Source organism: Protopterus annectens, chromosome 10.part0, assembly GCF_019279795.1.
Source record: "Protopterus annectens isolate FY-2018-M chromosome 10.part0, PAN1.0, whole genome shotgun sequence".
Classification (NCBI taxonomy): Eukaryota; Metazoa; Chordata; order Ceratodontiformes; family Protopteridae; genus Protopterus; species Protopterus annectens.
In genome coordinates, this window is record NC_056744.1 from 142,609,458 (window position 1) to 142,632,361 (window position 22,904).

Consider the following 22,904-nt stretch of genomic DNA (forward strand, 5'->3'; position numbering starts at 1 on the left):
GTGTCTATTATGTCAGTATCTGTCATATGCAGTTACAATTCTATTTGTCATGTATTTCTGTACTAATGCATTCTATTTTTCTCTTTCTCTTTTTCTCCTCCTTCTGCAGGTTCAGTCATGATACAAGATGTGGAATAGTGACTGCACAAGGCTTGCTCCAGCTCATGTGCCTGGTGATGGGTCACAGTCAGTTGTCATGCCTACCTTTCAACAAGATGAATTCAACCTGGAGGACTTACTGGCTGCATCTACAGCCACATCTCAACAGCTGTCAGAGGCTTTTCTTATAAGAGTGTCCTGAAGAGTTCCCCCTCAGCCATCCCATATGAAGGAAACAAGTTTACTGTCCAAAAACGTGAAGAAATTCCTTACTCACAAAGTTTTTGCTTGCATTCTGCAATCCCACATCACTGCACTTTGTGCTCTGCTAATGAGTTATCACAGACAATACTGCGCAAATCTGTAGGCTTCTGTCTCTCAAATCTGTGAATCAATGGCTCTGAAATTATGTAAATCACTGGCTTTATAATTATGTAAAGTATATTCTTTGCAAGTCTGAAAATATTTGACTTCACAGCCACGTGAATCATAGTAACAGTTAATTTCCATGACTGTGCTGTAAGTTCTTGTGTTCTGCACTTGTATGTCCAAAAGAAAATTCACTATCATGTCCTGTTGTTCACAAGAAGAATCTTCCTAAAATATTAGGTACTTGTATTGGCACAGCTGGGAACAAAGTGCATTCTTTGTTTTAATAAACAGAACACAATTGTATCTGACACAGCCATTACCAGACCAAGGGTAGTATTCATAGTTATTAAATAGACGCATTAAGGATATCCATGCTGTCCATGAATGAACACAGCTAAGCCATGCCTCATAGAGGCCACTTAATCTAATGTGCAATGACCATGAATGAGCATAAGCAAATGAACTGATAATGAGATGCAAATTAAGAATTATGTCACACAGCATATGTTAATAAAACATTCTCTCACCTATTTGCAATTCAGAGTGGAATGTTCCTGCTTTTCCACGCCATCCACAGATGCATTATATAAAGTGGAGTTCCGCTAATCCTATCTACTTTGCAATCCCTGAAACTGATTTCTCTTGCTGTTAGCCTTGGTAATTCCAGGACTGAGTTACTTGTCTTGGAAATGTCAAAATTGCTTGTGCACAGCAACACTCACCAGCCAAGAAGGCAGAGATATAGGCAGAGGATAACTCACTAAACCTTTAAAAATCAGAGTGAACAGGGACATTATAAGATTTTAGTGAGAATGTATGGCCCTTATATGGGTACTGGAGGAATGCGTGGACTTCCTATCCCTGTGGACACTAAGGTATGTATAGCCCTCACTAAACAGACTGGAAACATGTTCAGTATCTCACAGGCTTCTGCCTCGAGGTACTGTAGTATTTCCTGGATGTACTTTTAGCACTTGTGGCTCAGTACATCTATTTCTTGGTGTCGCCTCCAGACCGAGCACAGACTATGAATGCCTTTTATGGGGTGGCATGTTTCCTTGAGATACTCAGCATGATAGATTGCACCCATGTTACAATTAGGGTCCCATCTGGTCCACAGTGTGAGCAGTACTGCAAGAGGAGGGGCTATCATTCCATCAATTGCCAGGGAGTGCGTGATGCATGGGGTGCATCACTAACATCTCTGCCCAGCATCCTGGCAGTGCACACAATTCCCATATCTGGCACACTAGCTCACTATACCTCCTCTTCCTGCTTGGTGGTCATCTTGTTGGTTAAGTGGATTTTTTTTTTTGCTATTGTATTTCAGTAGTTATTTGTGGTCAAAATATGTTGCTTAATACTAAATCACTTTTCCTTTGTTTTATCCCCCCTTTTCTTTCCCTCATTCTCTCTCTCTTTCTTTCTTTTTCCTTCAATTAATGCTGGATATCCACTGGAGCCATGGCGTATGGCACTAGTGATAAATCCAAGTGGCGCTGCATTAGATACCTATGAAAATATTCCTTTCAGATTCGTATTGTCATCAATATGGTGTCTGGCCTCCTGAAGAGCCATTTTATGCACCTGAATGAGTTTGGGGGTGCCTTCAGTATGGCCCAACTACTGCATACAGAATGTTTACTGCATGCTGCATTCTGTGCAACATAATTATGCACAATTCTAGTGCTGAGTTGATCCAAGCTGTCACTGCAGCTCCACATTCCTGTCCCACTATGACTAATGATGACCAGCTAGCAGCAATAGTAAAAACTCCATACAGCAGGCTTGTGCATGCCATATGGCTTTGCATGTAAAGAGACAGTATCTAGTCCAGAACTATGGGTTTCCTTTCTTGTAAAAAACACAGACTATAACTGAGGCATGATGTGATATCTGTGGGCTATGCTGTGTGGTGCATGGTCTGCTGTCACTGTTCATCTCACATTTTCTCTCATCTTAAAATAATTATTTTTTTTCAGAACAGTAGCTCATATTATTATTCATAAAAGTTATGCCTGAGTGTTCATTGGCTCCTGTTCAGTTATGTCATAAAGCATCATATAAGGAATAATCAAAATTAACTGTTTTGCATATTGCATTCTATTGAGTTGTTTTACACAAGTATACATGTACTGAATGTCCTTAAGTGGTATAATTAGTAAAAACAGTTAATTTAATATTTAACATGAGTTCATACACAACAAGTACAAATATGACTCTGTCATTGTCCATGTTGGAGTGAATGACTTGAGACGTATCTCCCTGGACTACATGAAAAGAGACATGGAAGAGCTCTTAGATCATGTGGCCCAGGCAGGTATGACCCTAGCCCTGAGTAGCATCCTGCCTTTGCCCAGAATGATACCACTGTATAAGGACAAAATGATTGACTTCAACAATTGGCTAAGCTTCTGGTGTCATTCAAAGGGGATCCAGTATCTGTCTGCCTGGGACGACATGATTGACAGACCACGATGCTTTGCCAGAGATGGTCTGCACCTGTCGCCTCTGGGATTCAGGTTACTGGCTAAGGCTCTTGCCACCCCTATAGTGCCTTTTTTAGGCAAAGTTTGAAGAACCAAACCACCACCATAACAGGTACAAGCATGCAAAATCTGAAGGTAATGCTACTCAATGCTAGAAGTCTAAACCTCAAAATGCACTCTATCGAGGCACTCCTAAAAATGGAGAACATCGATATCTGTGCAGTAACTAAGACCTGGTTCAAGGCTCCGGAGAGCACCCCTGCAATACCAGGCTACAACTCTTACCACACTTTTTGGCCAGCAAACCAGGACCGAAACACTAAAGTTGGAGGAGTGTCCATATTCACCAAGGATATTCACAACACCAGGCTAGTTGCCCAGCACAATGTGTCTGAAATTCTCCAGGTGCAACTAACACTAGGTAAGACTACAATCCAAATTGTAGCTTGTAACAGATCCCCCACCATGCCCCAAGATTCTCACTACACCTTTCTAAACATACTGGAAAATATTAAGATACAACCAAACACCCTAATACTGGGTGATTTCAACTACTCTGCCATTAACTGGGAAAACTACTTGTGTACCAGCACCTTTGCCCAACGATTCTTGTAATTCATAAATTCCAATGCCCTGGATCAGCTAATCCTTAGTCCCACCCGGGGCTCCAATATCCTAGACCTGGTCATTACCAACATGGGAAATCGATGCTCCACACCTATGGTCACTCCCTCATTGGTCAGGTCTGACCATAAGCTAATATCCCTTGACATCCACATCCCACCCCCACCCCCAGTAAGGAAACCTCCGTAAAAAAACTTCTCCAAAGCCAACTTCATGCTACTCAAGCCAGAAGTGACAAACTTCATGACACCCATGCAGATGGGAACTGAAAGTTCTACTGCTGAATCCTACACTAAGGCACTGTACGAGCACATCCACGTATGCATGAATCGTGCAATCCCCAATAGAACCAAGATGCTCTCCTCCAAAAAAAGGAAGCCAATCTGGTGTCCCTTGACATAAACAAACTTTTCAACAAAAGGAAGAAACTGTTGCAGAAAAGAGGAAAATCCCAGGATGCAAAAAAACTCCCTTACCAGCCTCAGTAAGAAGCTGAGATCCCTCATAATATCCTCCAAAGCTAGTTACGAAAATAAAATTGCCAAAGATTCCAAAGACAACCCCAAGCTATTCTATAGCTATGTTAAGAATCTAAATGGCAATGCTCAGATATGCTCTGAGCTACAACAGAATGGCATTAAATATACTGATCTCAAGGATATTGCCAATATTCTGGCAGATAGATTCAGTGCAAACTTCACCCCCCCACCCCCTAAAGGGCCCATCTCAATACGGAAAGATTGCCAAATCCCGGTAATAACGGCTACACAGGTAAAAAGCGCACTCTCCAAAGCTAAGAATACAGCATACATGGGACCAGACTTCATCCCAGGCTGTGTACTACATAAACTACAAAATGAACTGGCACCTCATCCAAGTGTCATGTTTAATCGTAGCCTCACCTCAGGCTTCGTGCCCACTGAGTGGCACACAGCTACAGTTATCCCACTCCACAAGGTGGAATCCACCTTGGATCTTGGGAACTACCACCCCATCAGTCTGATGAGCCTGATCTGCAGGGCCATGGAACGTATTATTATGGAACTTATAAACAAAGACATTGGCAACCTTCAAACACTGGACCCCATGCAGTTTGGGTTTGTGAAGGGCCGATCTTGTCTCCTGAACCTGATTGACTTCTTTGAATCAGTCTCCAGAGTCGTGGATAAGAGTAAGGTGGTCCACACAGCCTATCTGGACCTTGCCAAGGCCTTTGACACCATCCCCCACTCTGGAATCATAGATAAACTTACTAAGCTGGGCATTAATTCCTACGTCACTTGATGGGTTGCCAACTGGCTTACTGACAGAACCCACACTGTAAAAGTAGCCGGCTCCAAATCCATCTCCAGACCAGTGACAAGTAGAGTACCTTAGAGTTCAGTCCTGGGACCGCTCTTATTTGACATCTACTTCTCTGAAGTACAGGCCAACACTAAGGGACTCTGGCTAACAAAATTTGCAGATGACTGCAAACTGGGAGCCATTATTGAATCCTCAAATTATGTGGATATTCTACAAAAGGGCCTTAAAGAAACAGATGCTTGGTGCCAGAGCCATAGGCTCAAGCTCAATGCCAAGAAATGTATAGTTATCCCCTTTAGGAAAAAACATGTACCCGTGAATTACCACATAGGTGGCAGTACACTAAACACCAAAAGTGTGATGAGACTTAGGGACACAGGTGGACAGTGGTCTCACCTTCGATAACGATATCGCCACAACATTCAGGAAATCCTTCTATGTGGCACACCTCATCACTAAGGGCTTTTCATCCAGAAAAAAGGAGGTTATTGTCCCACTGTACTCATCCCTCATTAAACCCATTATAGAATACAATGCTCCATTTGGTATGTACCTCTCAAGACATCTGCAACAACTGGAAAGGCTGCAGAAATACCTCACTAAAAGAATCACAGGCCTAAAGCAGATGCCCTATGCTGACCATCTAAAAAAACTCCACCTATACGCTGTCGCATATCATCTACTCAGAAGTGATCTCTGCTTAACATGCAAGGCCATGTCAAACCCAGAGCTGTTGGACATGTTACACTTAAAGAAATCCCAATCCCTCAGAGACACACGCTCCAGGGATATAAACCTTGTCATCACAATGAACAAAACATGCTGGAGGGATAGGTTCCTGACCCAGAGACTCACCAGACACTGGAATAGACTGTCCATACATGTCAAGCAGAGTGCCTCTTTGGTTCTCTTCAAAAGGAACCTTGATGATTGGATGGGAGATAGGAAATTCACCCTGGGGATCACGTCAGTCACCCTGCCAGACAGGGGTCCAGGGAAGTAAATACTGTGGGAAGAAATAGCCAGGGAACTGTTAAGGCTAGGCTTGTATAAGCCCTAGGGCCGATAGCCTAGTACCAACCTATGAACCTATGAACCTATACCTTGCATTTAAATGAAAAAATGAAGGTTCAGCTCTTAATAGTAATTCTCGTGTGTTTAATGTAATAATTCCTTGTCAGCATTCAATTATCTATATAAATATGTGTTACTGTTTTAAACCAACCTTACTGTGCAGATTTGTGTTGTTGCTGCTGCGAACGTTGGTAATAGCCAGTGTCCACACCACCTCAGATTATTCTTGTACCATCATCATCTGTGTCATAGTCATCACCATGGGTGGAGAGGAGGTATTGTTCATCCGGTGTTAAAGGAATAATTGTTGCAGCCCCCCTCAGAACTAGTAGGGGCACTTGCATTCTACCTTGCCTTGCTTCTAACATGTCCTACCATATTATTGCTCTATTTTGCACTGTATTAATTTGAGGTTTTTGCCACTCACTGCATTAATGTCCAGGACAATTTGTTTCCAGTCTTTTGTCCTTTCAGCTTGTTTGGGCCTCACTTTACCAAACATGTGTTTCTCATGTATCCTAAGGACCGCCATGAGGATGTGATTTTCCTCATGACTGAAGTTGAACTTTCTGTGCATTGATCACTTGTTTTACATCATTAGTGCACATGAAAAAAGGCCACAGTCACACACACAAAAAAAAACTTTAGATGTAGTCATTAGTCAAACAACACAACAACAATGACCATGTGTACCTTCCATCCTCCTATAAACAAAGTTAACACAAACCCCATAATTATATACACATACAAAATCTCAATCCAACAAAGTAAAGTTGTGCTATATTAATGTCTTCAGCTCATTCACAGCAGTAAAGCAATCTTTTTTCAATCATTCTTCCCCTTGCCCTACTATTTTCGTCAATTCATAACGGTCCGTTTTCATTCTCCAGTGATACTCTGAAATCTTCATGTAAGCACACGTATATACTCAGCCAAGAACATCTCCTTACTACTTCAATACTTCACAATTAAAACACTTAGGTATGCACAATCACTGCATGACCTCAAAGTAACTGATGTTATCAGTGACTACTAATCATTTCTCACTGTTGCTGCACTGATTTTCTACTTATACATGATAGCTTGCACTGTTTATTTTAGCCATGATATTATTCCCATCATATAAGTAAAATAAATATTTTTTAGGGGTTACTCACTAATTTTACATCACTTTGAATTATTTTACATTAAATTATAATATTTTATTATTTTTTCTTTATTATAAGAAGGCTGTGGTTTCCTAAAACATTTGATGCCCAACTCAAGTAATCAAACTTAATATGGGAATGTTTAACTATTTCACATAAATTCAGGTCCATTTACACATTTTTTATGTAAATTAGTTATTTCTATGTTTATCTCTATGAATCGCAGTAGTACACAATTGTATATGGAAACGTATGCATATAAGTGACTCTTGGATGCTCATGATTGGGAGGGTGGCCTAATGGTTAAAGTGTTTGCCTTGCAAGCACAAGATGCAGGGTTTGAGTCTCACAAGGGATAATTGGCTAGGTTTAAAATGGCTCGCAAGGGCAGTTAGCTTAGTACTAACCTATGAACATGGCCTTGATTTCACCTGAACATGCTGTGGACAGATGTGAAGTCAGCAGCAGTCCCCAGTATGCTACAGGAATGCTTGGATAGACACAGATATGCTCAAATCTGAATATATTTAGAAAAAAACAAAATGGAGTCATATATATTACAGTTTGCATAACCTTGAAGTGCAATCTCTGCCCATCTAACATCATCTGTGACACATTTTCACCTCAAACCACTCAATACTTAATAAAAGTTGGTAATCACACACATAGGAATTTGCATTATACAGCCACCCCACAAAAAAAAATACTGCTGCTACAATCCAGGAATGAATGACATTCAGATTTAATAACTAAAAAAGACAGCTAAGGCAATGTGCAGCAACAGTAGCAGTTATAAGCAACACAAAAGAAAATTTAGGATTGCATCCTTTTTTTATGCACCATATAAATGAAATGTGAATGTATTCCTTTAAAAAACATGTATGTAAGAAAACTATTTTGGTTAAACCAGCTTGCCTAGAATAACACTACCTGCTCTAATGCCCCTGATAGTTAACTGGGTTTATGAACTTTCTTTACTCTGGATCTGGCACTTCTCATGATGGCAGCACTTGTGAAGGCATGAGACCCCGCACCAAGCTGGTCAGATAAGGAGACCAAAATTATGGTTTACCTTCACAGGGAAGTGTATCTGTAAAAGATCAAGGTATGTACAAGAGGTTCTGCATGAAAAAAATGTACATCTATCAGGAGATGAGTGAGCACTTGTTTTCCATGACAGGGACCACCTACTCTGGCCAACACTGCTGTTGTGGATACGATGACCTACAGAAGCATAGGCCTGACCAGCTGGCTGAGTGAGTTGACCAGGTAGAGGTGAGAAGGACGGAGTTCCATAGTAAGTACTATCTATTTTTTTGCCATATTAAACATAGATTTAAAAATAAACTATAAAAAGGTTACATAATTGAAGGTATTTGCCGGAATAAATGTGTAACTGCAAATATTTATCTGCAATGTTAGTATAATAATGTAAAAGAAAACATAAACATATCTGTACACATAACTGTATCTCTACACACATATAGAATGTTTATGAGATAACATAACTATCTAAGTACAAATGTAACATATGCATGAGTAAAATAATAATCTGCATATATGCCTGTAAATCACAGATATACATCTGCACAAGTACACCTACAACTACTTGTCCTTGTATTTGTACAGGAAGCAAAAAGTTTGCATACCCATATTTTAATGTACTATTACATTAACTTAGGTAATAGTTAAATTTCATGCAGTTTGTGTTGGCCAAAAAATATTTATTAGTATAATAATTGTATAAGAAAGTAATTTCTTCCACAACTTTAACTGCACATGCAAGATGGTTTAATTCAGTCAGATTCCACACCCTAGTCAATGTGGATGTTGGGAAAGGGGGTGGATGCCTAGCAGATAGTTTATTGAGAAATAAACAGTATTACTACTTCTGTATTACTTCTGCATGCATTTTTAAATTATCCCTTTATATGCTTAGAATTCTTAAGAAAGAAAACTGTCAAAGCACACACTTTTATACAGTTAAGGAAATAAAAAATTATATGATTTGCTATATTGCTATGTGCATTTGTACCTTCTGACTGAACACAATTCACTGACTGTTACATACAAAGCATAATATTAAAAGAAAGCATTTCACCAAAAGAATATATGTGTTTATAACTTACAATAAATGGAAGATTAGCAAAGTATGAGAATCCAGATATTTCAAAAAATGCACACTAAGGAAATAATGCAGTGAATGGAATGTCTTAGACATAATACTCATATAGTAATGTTAAAGGGGAAAGTGAAATACAGGTAAACAAGAATTGCCTTATGTCTTCTCTTTATAGTTGATTAATAAATCTCCTATAGAAGGAGACAGCAGGAAAAGAGCACAGTCAAACTGAATGAATCCACTAGTAAGCCTGAATAACGTAGTACATAATATGTATGTCTTTAACTCATTGTATGACTGCATATAAAGAAATAATTAACACAGAATAGTTACTGGAGCACTAAAATGCATTCAGTACATTATTGCAAGCAAGAGTGAGAGATACTGCCATATATGTGCAATATTTATGTCTTTAACTCATTTTATTATTGTATGTAAATAAATAAATACAGGAAAGTAACTGAAGCACTAGAATGCATTCAGTACATTACTGCAAACAAGAATGAGAGATATGCCATTATACAAAGAGCAGTGTTCTGTCTTTAACTCACTAAATAAGAAGTAGTAGTTTTAAATGTTTTTTTTTTTTTACAGTACAATATTGCAAACAAATACATAGCAGGCACAAATAAGATCATTATGTTTGTGTAGTGGACTGCAACATGTAAACCCCACCATATCTTAATAGCAAATACTGTCCTGCCAGGTAAGCATAAGTAATTGACATACAATTTCATCTGAAAGTCTGCATAAACACTTCCCATATAATTTCATCAAAAGGCCTGCATAAGCACTTCTCATTCATTCAATTTTACTTAAATAAAAATGTATAAATTAAAACAAGAACTTGAAAGCTAACATGATGGGAGAATTCAATGTGTGCATTTTCTCTTTGTGTCCTTCCTTTCCTTTTTTCCCTGATTTTATTTTAATTATGCATCATTTTTTATTATTTTCTATCTCCCTCATTTATGTTCATTTTTTTACAGATTCAAAAATTCCCTGGAGCAGCCCTTGACATACCTTCCAGGTTAGGGAGTGCTCACCCTCTGCCCATCCAGGGATGTCTTCACAGGGCAGGGCAGTGGCATTGGTCCTGCAGTTTCCCCAGAACATGGTAGCCTGGCAAGCACCACTAAACTGGCGGTTTGGGACTTGGTTCAGGACATGCTGGATAAGGTTGTGGACAGACAGATTCAGCCAGTTGAAGACTCACTTCAGAATGTTCAAGACATGCTGTCCATACTGGTGCTGAGCACTACAGCACCACCACTACAGGCCCCTACCATCACAACATCAGGAACCTCTACTGCATCATCATCATCGTCATCATCATCATCATCATCAGACAGTGGAAACATTTGAGACTGTGTGGACCAGGACTCCTACTGACACTTCTTCAACCCTCCTTCCCTTATCCTTTCTTCTACACCCTCTTACCTATTTCATATCCAAACTACCCTGTTACATAAAAAATATTTGAAAAAATAGGGGGCGTCTATCCCCTCCCTGACAAAAACAGTGCCTCTCCTCTCCCACCTCCTCCAGCACAGCCCTGTTGATGCGTTCCTTCTATGTCTCCCTCTTTGTTTTGTCTACCCCTTTTCAATCTTCCTATGTCCCCCTTTCCATTCTTTAATGACATGATCAGGGTGTCCAGATAAGAATACCCTTATATAAAACATAAAAAACTGTGCTCAAAAAAGCTTCTCAGCTAGCATAAAACAACAGGCTGGGCAAAATCGACCACACCATATGCAGCAAACTGGAAGAAGAGAACCACCAATTGTAGCAAAATCTTTTTTTTTAAAAGACTTTTCTACACTTGGTGGTTCTGTTCTTCCAGTTTGCTACATTCCGTGTGGTAGTTTTTGCCCAGCCTATATAAAACATATTGAACCTCTTTTTAAAAAAATATTAGTAATAAAAGCTGTGCAGTCTACGCACAGTCACATCTAGCTGCAGTATCCAAATACATATGCAGTAATATGAAGCCTATGGCTTTCACATAGTACTTCGTATGGTACTTTAGAAATGTTATGCTTTTGCTCGAAGTGTTTGTGTTTGTCAAAGCACCATAGTTATTTCTTATTCAGTTGTAATACCTTGTGCTTATCTTATTTGCATATATGCTTAATGGCATATCTCATAAATAACCACTATGTAGCTGCGAACTCCTGGACTATGAATACCACTTTAAATCACCAGTAAAACAGTAAATAATGACAGCAAGCTTCTTGCACTCAATTTTTTGAAATAGTTTCAGTAATGGTATTGTACAATGCTGCAGTATATAGGTTAAATGAAAGAATTCTCCTTTTAATACACAAATTTCTTAGTATAGTGATTTTACATTGACAGCACATGTGAATTTAAACTCAGTAGATTCACAAAAAATAAATAAAAGTTGCCAATATTCTTAACATTCACATCAAATAGTGGATTTATCTTCCATGCTATCTCAAGTTCGAAGGCATGGAAACAGTTGAAAAAGCATATATAAATCTGCACCTTTCCAAAGCTTTATAAAAGCATATTTATTTTAATGTTGTGTAAGTGGTTTGTGCGACATTACTAACAAAGAATGCAGCTTAGGAAGTGTCAAGTTATGAACATGTTTCGATTAAGAATATATTACTTATTTGAATGTAAAGCACCGTGTTTGCAGAAATAATAGATACATGGATGCTTTCAATAAAACATTATAGTACAATAAAAATGAAATTCTAAGCACCTCTTGACAATACAAAGTTCAATGAGAATATTACATGCTACAGCAAATAGTATATTTTTGTAATACTAATACTTTCATTTTATAATTCACTGTTGAAATATGCTGATTGTGCCTTAAAGTTCACAGAGTGATTTAATGTAAAGCATTCTAATCCTGTTTGGAAAAAAAGTTAGCATGTTCTACTAGCAAGATCATAGTGACTCTGTCTTACAATTCTGTGATGGCAGCATATTTTATAAAGATGACATGCATCATTTTACTTTAGGAATAAATTCACTTTAAACTGCAAACATGTCAATGATTTACCACACTCCTCAAAAATCTTGCTCATAAACAGGAAACCAAATATAAAAAAAAAATACATAAATAAATAAATAAATAAATAAATACAATTCCATGATACTGAACATCCGGAAATGCTGAGCAAATAATGTCACCTAATCAAAAAAGTAAAAATAGCATTTCTCCTGGTCTTTTACCTAGTGAAGGCTAAGCCCCAACACCAACTGATACAAGATCAGGGACTACAAAAACATTGAGAAAGAGGAAACAGTTAGTGCAATTTTCTCTACACTGTGATTACATAATCTCTAATTCAGTTAGTTACAATGCAGCAATGTACTGCTTAGTGGCTAGGTCACTCATTCTCTCACCAACAGTAATCGATAATTGGCAACTTTGATTACTGAGACTTAATCAATGAGCAAGTGCTAGTCAGTCCCATAATAAAGTGTTCTATTCCACTAAAGGATCTGTTGAAGGCACTGCACTTACATGAAGAAATAGAAAATTTAAATTATTGTAATGAATGTGAATTAGTTTTTAAATGGATGAATACAACAAAAGCATTACCATATTTTTGAGAATTAATTTTAAAAATTTCAAGTTTTCCAAGACACATTATGCTAATCATTTTATAGCTAGAATAGCCCATTATAGTTGAAAAAATTATCGCGAATCAGTGCAAAACATGCACAGTCAAAGATATTAATTCCTATGTTCTTTGGTAGATACTAGGCATGCAGTCCAAGAGACCATTAATGAGCATTGCCCAAACACCTAGCTGTCCCAAATCACTGTCTGGAAAAGTGACTGGCCCAAGGTCACAGAGTAGACAAATGAAGTCTGAGGGAATCAAACCTTGTACCACAGAAAGTAGCTTGCTAGCAGTTTATAACCTTAATTCTCTGAACAAACTGATATACGGTGTCAGCACACCCAGTGTGAACAGTTATTCTCGATAAGCCCTTGACCACTGATGGAAATTTACATTATACATTTCTCTTTCATCCGTCAGCTTTTGTCTCTGTAATCATTTAATCCCTTCATCTTGTTACAGAAAAAAAAAGGAAAATATATTTCCATGCTTATTTATTTATTTATTTCCCTTTGTATTCTGGGGAATTCTGACTGAGGTTTCTCCCATTTTCAGTGCAGGCCCAAGGATAAGAGCGAATGCATCACATAACAGAAAGAATATATAACATAGTATGCACAATACAATGAGTTTTATGATATCACATTACATAGGATAATGCAGAGCACCTTCCATATACATTTCAGTTATTAAAACATGAGGTAGCTGATTATAGATTTGACAGTAATGGTAGCTAGCTTATCAAGTGAGAATTTCAGTAAAATATGTAAAGATGGATAATACAGAAAAGTGAAAGGATTATATTGCATGATTAAGGAAATAAGAATTCTAGTAGAATACTATATATGTAGATGGTGGGATAGATAGAAGGCAAAAGCATGTATGAAAGAAATATATGTATCAGTGGTTACCTGGAAGAAAAATTATAATAGGGGAGAAGAAGTGGGTTTTTAGGCTGGAGTGGAAAGGATGTAAAAGCATGGTAGAAAGTACTAGAGGCCCATTCTGGGTGTTAGTATTTTGCAATTATATTAGTGTAAAAGAAATAAATTGTATTTAAATTAGATTAAAGAAAAAAATAGTTAACAAAGTATGATTAGAAAGATTGTGGCTAAGTTTTGGGGTTCAACCTGGAGTATCAGTCATGTAATGAGAGTAATGTTTTCACTACCATTTAAGTATCTGCCAGCAATCTAACCATTTTGAAATTTCTTATCAGAGAATAGAGAAAGTAAAATGTAATGGAGCCATTACTCCTTAATAGGATTTGTGAGAATCGAAGCATGAGAACTAAGTGTTCCTATCTCACTACATGTCACTTAACAAAATGACAAACTTGGTACTACCTGAAGTTTGTGAAAATGAGGAAGCTTGTATTCTAGCTTGATGGCTTGGAAGCTGGCTTTGAGATCCAACTGGATTGTACCAGGTGGGTTTATACTGAGTTTGAAGGTGGGTGGCCTTAGTCGGAAAAGAAGTAAAATGATGAATAACAGGACCCTGTAGTCAGAAGTTCAATAATGTCACTGGTGAAAATAAAACTTACTTAGAAAGTAAATGTAGCACTCTAAAACTGAGTAAAGTCAAATAAAAGACAGGGGAAAGGTAGTTCGGAAAGTTAGCAGAGTTGACTCAAAATTTAATAGATAATATTTAGAGAAGAAAAGCACATGCACTAAGAAAACAAGATGTCCAGCATATAGTATCAAATGGGTAGGTTTAGGTCGAACACTGCTGAGTGGCACAGACTAGAATTTATTATGGGCAGTTATGTACAATTATGTAACCAACGGAACAAAAAACCTGCAGTGTGGGTGGGATGGGAGAACGGGGGAACAAGTAGGCTGAAGCATAACCTGTCAATTTCTTTGTTCAAGAATTTTGGACAAAGCTAAAAATAATGATGGCGGTGGTGATGAGGACAAAAAAAATCAAGGTCAATTTTTAAATATTACTCAAATTCAACATAAGTTAATAGGACAACAGATTGCATCAGCATTCATCTTCTGAATGATACAAACTATGAAACTCTAATGGCTGACATTATTGACTGAATGTAATCCTCAGTGTTATATCAGAAAATCAGTAATTTTACTAAGAACTAGGCAAATATATGAGGCAAAATCTGGGACAGTAGAGCAGTATGGCTGAAGAATTTGCCTTTTAATGACCAGTACTGAGACATCATACACAGCTGTTCAGCCCTCCTTAGGCTTGAGACTGATCACAGTCCAGAACCAGCCAATGGAGTTTCTTAGCTCAGACTTGCTAAAGAAAGAACAGAGGCAGATATGATAGTGACCCCCTAATTCTTAGACTGAGTAGGCTATATGGGAGATTGTCAAACAACATGTAACAAGACACAGACATATGAAATTCCAGGTATGAGTAAAATGGGATGGGAGGACACAAAAAGGAACCTCTGGAAAGTTTTATATTATAAAGAGTTACTAATCCATAAAAAGATTTTCCTTAGTAAAACATGTATAAGCCTTTGAAGGACTCCAGCACAATAGACACCATGTAAAATAATAATAATAGTTACAATAAAAGAAGGAGAGTGTGGGTTACAGGAAAGGGATCTTTGGGTAAGAGCCAGGTAAAACAAGACAGACCAAGGACCCCATTGTATTAATGGCATTCCTTTACAGTACCACTGAAGTTACAAAAGTATATTTTGAGTTACTTATAAAGGTCTCCATTTTGAGTTACTTGTAAAGGTCTCCATTACATGTTACCATTGAATAGGGTTGTACTCGTATCCTATAACATTTCCTAAATAACAGATGAGAAGTAAAACTTTCATTTGTCAGAGCTGTGTATTCTTTCTACAGGTTTTTATGTATTTCATGTTCACATATTACAACTGAGTAAAGCTGGCATATATCAATGTAACTCATAAAAGAAGAGGCAGTATCCCACCCCCACTGCCACCCCACCCCCAATTACCTGACAAACTCTTCTTATGCCTACAGTAAACCTGGTGACTATACCAAGCTCCGAAAAAGTGAAAGGCTTGTTTGACTTCTGTATTACAAGAGAACTCATTGATTACTTAGCCACCTGATGCATTCACAGCAGAAAAATAATGAAAACACCTGCTACTGCCTATGGGCTGATAAGCAAATACCTTTAATCTTTTTTTTCACAGCAACTGAAGTACACACTCTGTGTAGCCTTCTGCTTGAGCCACATTGGTAACAGTGACAAAGCTTTGATGTCCCCCCTCATTCAACAGAATGTTGTTTAGTTCAAAGCAAAGAACAGAGGCAATTCTTTCCTTTTAAATGATTAGCTCCCTAAGTCCTCTGTAATGGTATAGTTTGACTGAAGTGTGCAGTTTATTAACAACATAAAGACGATATTATTAGAGCACAGAAAGGCAGTACCGAGTTTTGCCTTTCAACTTAGCAGCAGGGGTTGCTGGCACTTTGATCTCAATCAATGCTAAATGTCTTTGTGAGATACTGTGAGTAGACGAAATTACCTTTGGCACCAGGGGCGCATCAATTATTTAGCCAGTTTTCTTCTAAATTAAAGTGCTCATCTTTTTTCCGTGACTTTTTTGTTCTGGAAAAAGATCCAATCTGAATGATTACCACCGCATTAATAATATTCACTGTGACCTTTTGCCAAATCCCCTCATGTTTAAATTGCTGCTACTGGACTTTTCAAGGTTAAACAAAGAACAGTTAAAAGTGAAGCTTATTTTTATAATCACATAATTGCTACTTCTGTCAACAGAAAATATTTCCATGGAAAAGTGATGTTCGTGTAGTGCAAGAAAATAGTTATTAAATGTAATGTTATACATTGAGTGCTTTGCTTCTTGTGTCTATACAAAAGGAATGCAGTGAAGAGCAAATTGACATGAAACTGTATAACTTTATCAAAATGCAAAATTTATCTTAGAAGCAAAATGTTTAAGTTGTCAAATTTCTGTTTAATACATTAAATATTTATGACCTCTCACATAAGAGTATAATGGATACCACAGTTCATTTGTTGTACTTCCTAAATGTCAGTATTTTGTACCACATTTACTTAATGACGTTTTAATGATTTTCTTAACTGAAAATCTGAAGAGATGTAGAAGTCTCACTTAGAGTGAGACAGTGCATGTGATCATTGTTACTATAGCAGTTCAACAGTGCACGTGGACATGGTTACCACAACAGTTTGATAGTGCATGTGACCATTGTTACCACAACACAGAATAAACGGTTGGGTCATTATACTAATATTACAGATGTCTCAACACAAAGTAGTTGTGACTAGATCTAAATTGTTACTCTCCCAGGCCTGGGCCTTACTGACTGCAACACATGACATTTTGAATATTCATTTGTAAATAAAACTGGTTTGCCAGCACACAGGTGAGTAACTGACCCATATGTGAAATTACTTCTTTCAGTCTACCCTGTGACAGCAGTGCTTGGAATAATGCTCTTTATGTGTTCTTTCCTCAGCTGTTTTCTCTCTTTACAGAGGGCTTCTGTTTGCTCACCCACCACATTTACTGTCTTTCTTCTACTGGGGATTTGTACCCTGGTCAAGAAATTTACATTGTTAAGGTTTATACTCAAGGTTGAACAGTATTCATAGTCTGGCTAAGATCTACTTTGATCAAACTAATGCCAATATAAAGTAACAAGATATTCAGGTATTTGTACTTAGTTACTGGTACAGTCAAGGTAATATCATTCTGCAGCTGCAAGGCATGCTTTGGTTTCTCCTTTCATCCTATGACTTCATAGAGTTGCAAGGCATGCACTATGTATTTCTAACTACCTGCTGGGGTGATGCATTTCATATGACAACTGTGGGACCTCCCTATTGTCATCTAAACTTATCAATACACAACAAAAGAGCCAGAGCTATGCCTAAGTGCATAGCCGGCCTTAGGCATAGGCCAACTAGGCAGCCGCCTAGGGCACCGCTGTAGTAGGGGTGCTTTTCCAGTATTTATTTGTTGTAGGTAGACCAGGATGGGGGCACTGAGTGGTGTGGTGGGGGCGCCGTGGAGCCCTTTTGCCTAGGGCACCAGTTGACCTAAGGCCGCTACTGCCTAAGTGCATAACTACAATAAAAATAAGCTTGTGTGATGGCAGAAGAGTTCAGTGCATTGTCACTCACAACAAGGCAAAGTCATTCACAAAGTGCATCAACATAATAAGATATAGTCTCATGATCTGCATGTTAGTTTCTCATTATTCTGTCTTTTTGTTCCTTCATACTCACCATACTTCATTGTTTCTATATACTACTCAGTAGTTACTTGTTTTGGCCTCCTGATATTTTATGTATCAGTCAGACTGTTTTTAGTGAACTTCCTTTAGGTTCTGCCTATACAGTATATTTGGATTTGTACTTCATATGAATATGCTTGAAGAGCAGAATGTGATCTGGACAACTGTCACTTGACTGAACCATGTTTTAAAAACTCTGACCAGAAAATGTATTTCATGAAGTAGATTACAGCAAGAAGGAACCTTTCTCAATGCGGTACTGTGACCCTAAATTTTATTATAATATTTGTATTCCTGAGGGAGAGGCTGGGGCAAAGTCTCAAGTGCAGAGGTACTGGAGACTTTTGTTCCTTTAAAAAAAATAAACTTTCCTGAAATTTGTCCAAATACATTCCCATCTACTCACTACAACTGTAAAAACATTTCACCATCCTATCTCACCTTACCTATATGTACTAACCCTAACTCTGTCCCTACTCCAAATCTTACATATTAACTTATGAAAACCCCTTTCCCTTAACAGTATCCCTACAGAAGACACTCAGACTCGCATGTGTACACACACACACACACACACACACACACACACACACACACACACACACACACACACACACACACACACACACACACACACACACACACACACACACACACACACACACACCACATCTATCTATTTACTTACATTAGCACACACTCATACACCCACACATGCTCACACCCCAATCTACCTACTGTACTATTAAATACTCTCACTTCCTCCTTCTGATAAAAATCGCACTCAGCAGAGTGGATTCAACATATTTACAAAATCAAACACACTATTGAACATACTGTCATTCTTCAGCATCTGGAATGCATCTACACACACACACTTATATATATATATATATATATATATATATATATATATATATATATATATATATATATATATATATATATATATATATATATCTTCCCTGTGATGTGGTCAAATGTCATTTTCCCCAGAAGTGTGATGTGCTTGGTAAACTGGCTGAGTGCTTATATTGTCAACTGCACTGTTGATCGAACTGGAAGCTGCTATTTGGCAGATAAGTGGGGCTGCTTTTGTAAATGCCAAAAGTTTTAGCATTTGGGGTTAGGAGTTTGAGCATGTGATCATTTGCAGGTTATCATTACAGTACGGGTTAGATAAGGGAATAGTGTTGTGCATATGGTGTGTGTCCAAGTCTGTCTTGAGTAGTGATAATGTTAAGGAAAGGGTATTGGTGTTCATCTCTGACTTTAGTAACCCAGGCTTGGCAACAGATCCAATAACTTTATAGTCAGCTATAATTACTGGGACTGAATATTTCACATCTAACTCCATCATTCCAAAGAGATGCTTCCTTGTGTAAATTACTGTCTGTTGACCTATGAACATTAAATGGAAAGCGTTTTTTTTGGATCTGGTTCCAGAGTTTGTAATCTCCACCTAAACATTCATTCAGCAGACAATTTATTTCCATAGGACAAATATTTGGCATTATCTTTCCAATTAAACCCTGGAGGTCTGTCTTTTGACTTTGCCAATACTATAAGAGTTGCATTCAGTAGTCAGCAATTTTATTATCCTCGCTTTTATCACCTATCATTCCTTTCATGTTGAGGTTGACTGAGTATTCATAATAAGGCCATTGTATTACTTATAGCCTTGTCCAGGCCCTGTTCTTGGTTGCAGCTTTATTGTCTGACCCAATGTGTGGCCATCCTAAAAGGGAATAACCTGAAGTTAGCTGCTGTACAGTTTTCACGATCTACTGCATTACCTACTTACCACTGTCTAATCTAACCTCTAAGCTTCTTACCTACTCAATGTTTTGTTACTAGGAATTTGGCCTACAGTTGGTGGACACCTGCTTTTATCTCTTAAACATTATCTAGACAATAATAATTCAAACAATGTTTTTAAGGTGCTTTGTACTGTTTTATTACTGATAACTTGGTCAAAGGTTCATTGATTACTTGTTTTATCTCCCAAATGTCTTCAGAATAAGATACTCATTTACCACAGGCCTTAGGTGAAATGTTGTTTATCTAGATATCTGTTGCAACTACATACTGTTTTACAGCTTACTTATGCAAGGAGCAGTTGTTTTCTTTTCAACCTACTCTTTTCAATGTTCTGTTTTTCCTTATGGTCCATTTATTTACTAGCTTATTCTATGTGTTAGGGCTACCTACTTACTGTTTTTTATTAATTTTACTAATTGTATCCCAGTGATGTATTATATTTTATTTTATTTCATCATACATTTTTTGTTAATTCTAGGAGCTTCAACATTGTATAGACATAGAATGAAATACTGTCCCTTCTTCCATGTATTTCTATCAAAATGACCAGTTTTGCTTTATGTATATGCATAAAATATCAGGAATACTTGAGACAAAGGGCTGGACATTGTCCATGCCCTTATGAGGGATCCCTAGGGCTGGAATCATGGGATATACTAGTTTACTGCAGTATCCTTGATAGGATGGAGCATCATTTGACAGGATCATCTCCCCTTGGACTCCATTTACAACCTGGGATAGATAGGTCAGACCTGATATCTTGATGTACTGGCTCAGGTGCTATATTTTAATGTCAAGTCCTTCCATAATAAAATAGCTATCTAGTCTGACATCTTGTAGAACTAAGATCTGGCATTTATCACAGAAACCTGAATAGATAACAATTTTGGTCCTATCTTTTACAGCCTTGGGGCTTTCATGTTTTCCACAATTTAGTGTCTGTTTCTTGGTGAAGCAAACTCTTGGTGCCTACTCATCCGCCCTTCACCTAGAAGTGTGACACTCCTTCAAGAATTTTCTGTTTTCCTTGTCTCACCTGTGCTGACATAACACAGATTTCTCATGATTTAGGACTTCAGCATCAGGTCAAATGAGAGTCAATGGCTTTTGTTAAAGAATTCCTTTATATTATGAAGGGATTTAGATCTGTTCATTTACTTCTGCAGCCCATAGATTTTGTCAGACTTTGGACATGGCCTTCCTTTCTTGGTGTTATAACTTTGTGATCATTCGATTCATGGTCAACCTACTTTGTGCAATGCATGAGACTTGGTCTGATTACCCTAGAATCCTTAACACTGTCTTGCTTGGCCAGCTTTATGATCGGAGTAAGTAGTTCAGTTAGTTGTAGCCTATAACTGAGTTTAACTTCCTGTCTTAATATAGTTGTTCAAGTTGTGTATAGCTAGTCCTACTATTTCTGAGTGGCCTATGGATGGACATTGAGCTCTGCTATCTAAGGAGAACTGACTGGAGGACTAATCATAAATGGGATTGCTCCAACCTTCTTGATGACAAGCTACAATGACTAATAAATACAACTCCACTTCACCTTAACTTACTAACAAAAGAAACATAAAGCATGAAGCAAAGCACAGCTTCAAGGCAAACACAACTCCAGGGTTAAAAATTCTCAAGTCATTTATTCTGGTACCTCGGCCTTTCACCTTCAAGGAATACAAGTGTATAAACACACCCCCATTTTATAGTCCTCCAAACTCAACAGTGCAATTAACACCATAATTAACACCAGAATTGAAATTAGTGATTTCATTACAAAGTTTGAGACATCGAACATAATATTACTTTGAAAATATACCACATAGACCAGTATACTTTAATCACAATTATTTAAATATTAATTTTTAGTACAAACATTTTTAACATCTTTTCAACATACACCTTTTAATACACACACACACAAACACACACACACACACACACACACACACACACACACATATATATATATATATATATATATATATATATATATATATATATATATATATATACACATCTAAGAAACCCTAAACTTTCTACAAAGTTAAATTACTTTCTATATTCATGCCCCTAGGTTGAAGTATTCTGAAATGAATTATCAAGTTGCATTCTAACTCATCAAGTTATTTTTTAAAGTTTCCTGCATTGTTCATAAGGAGACATGCCAGTTCACTAAAAATAAATCCTTACTGCATCCCCCATGTACTGACACAACATGTTCTGCTACTGGGCTTAAATTAATTATTTTTCTAATATCACCTTGATGCTCCATAATTCGTACTTTGACTTTCCTTTTTGTGTGACCTATGTACCATTTCACTCACTCACAACCCATGATATAAACAAGTCCCTGTGAATTGTAATGAAAGGTTTCCCTGGCCTTATAGACTTTACCATTAATTCTAAACCCATCAAGATTTTTAGCGCTATTGCAAACATTACAATTTCCACATGCACGCATGCCTACCCTGCCTGTAACCATTGCCCTTTCACCATTTCCACCTAATATTTCTTTCAAAGTCCCAAATCTACTATATGAAAAGGTTACATGCTCAGGAAAAAGATGTCCCACACTAGGTTCCTCTCTTACCATATACCAACATTTTCTAATGATATATTCAACCCTACATGAAAAAGGGGAAAATGTAGCGACAAAAATATTTTATTTTCCTCACTTAACTCCTGAACTTCATTTTCATTTTTTTCAGTTGTCTTTTCCTTGCTTTCTTCATTTTTCTGACCCCTAGAGCAGTGTCCTCAGCATCCTATAAAAGGCTTACAGAGTATCCCCTATATTTTAACCTCTCAATGGCCTCCCCTAAAAATACTTTTTTCAACCTCTATTCAGGAGTATTAACGTAAATTATTTTCAAGTCTCCCAAGGGTAAAGCCTTAAATAAACAAGGGGGTTACATGCTTTCTGCATGTAGAAAATTGTTGACTGCAGTAGGTTTTCTTTGTGGTTTAAATTCAATTCTGTTTTCCCC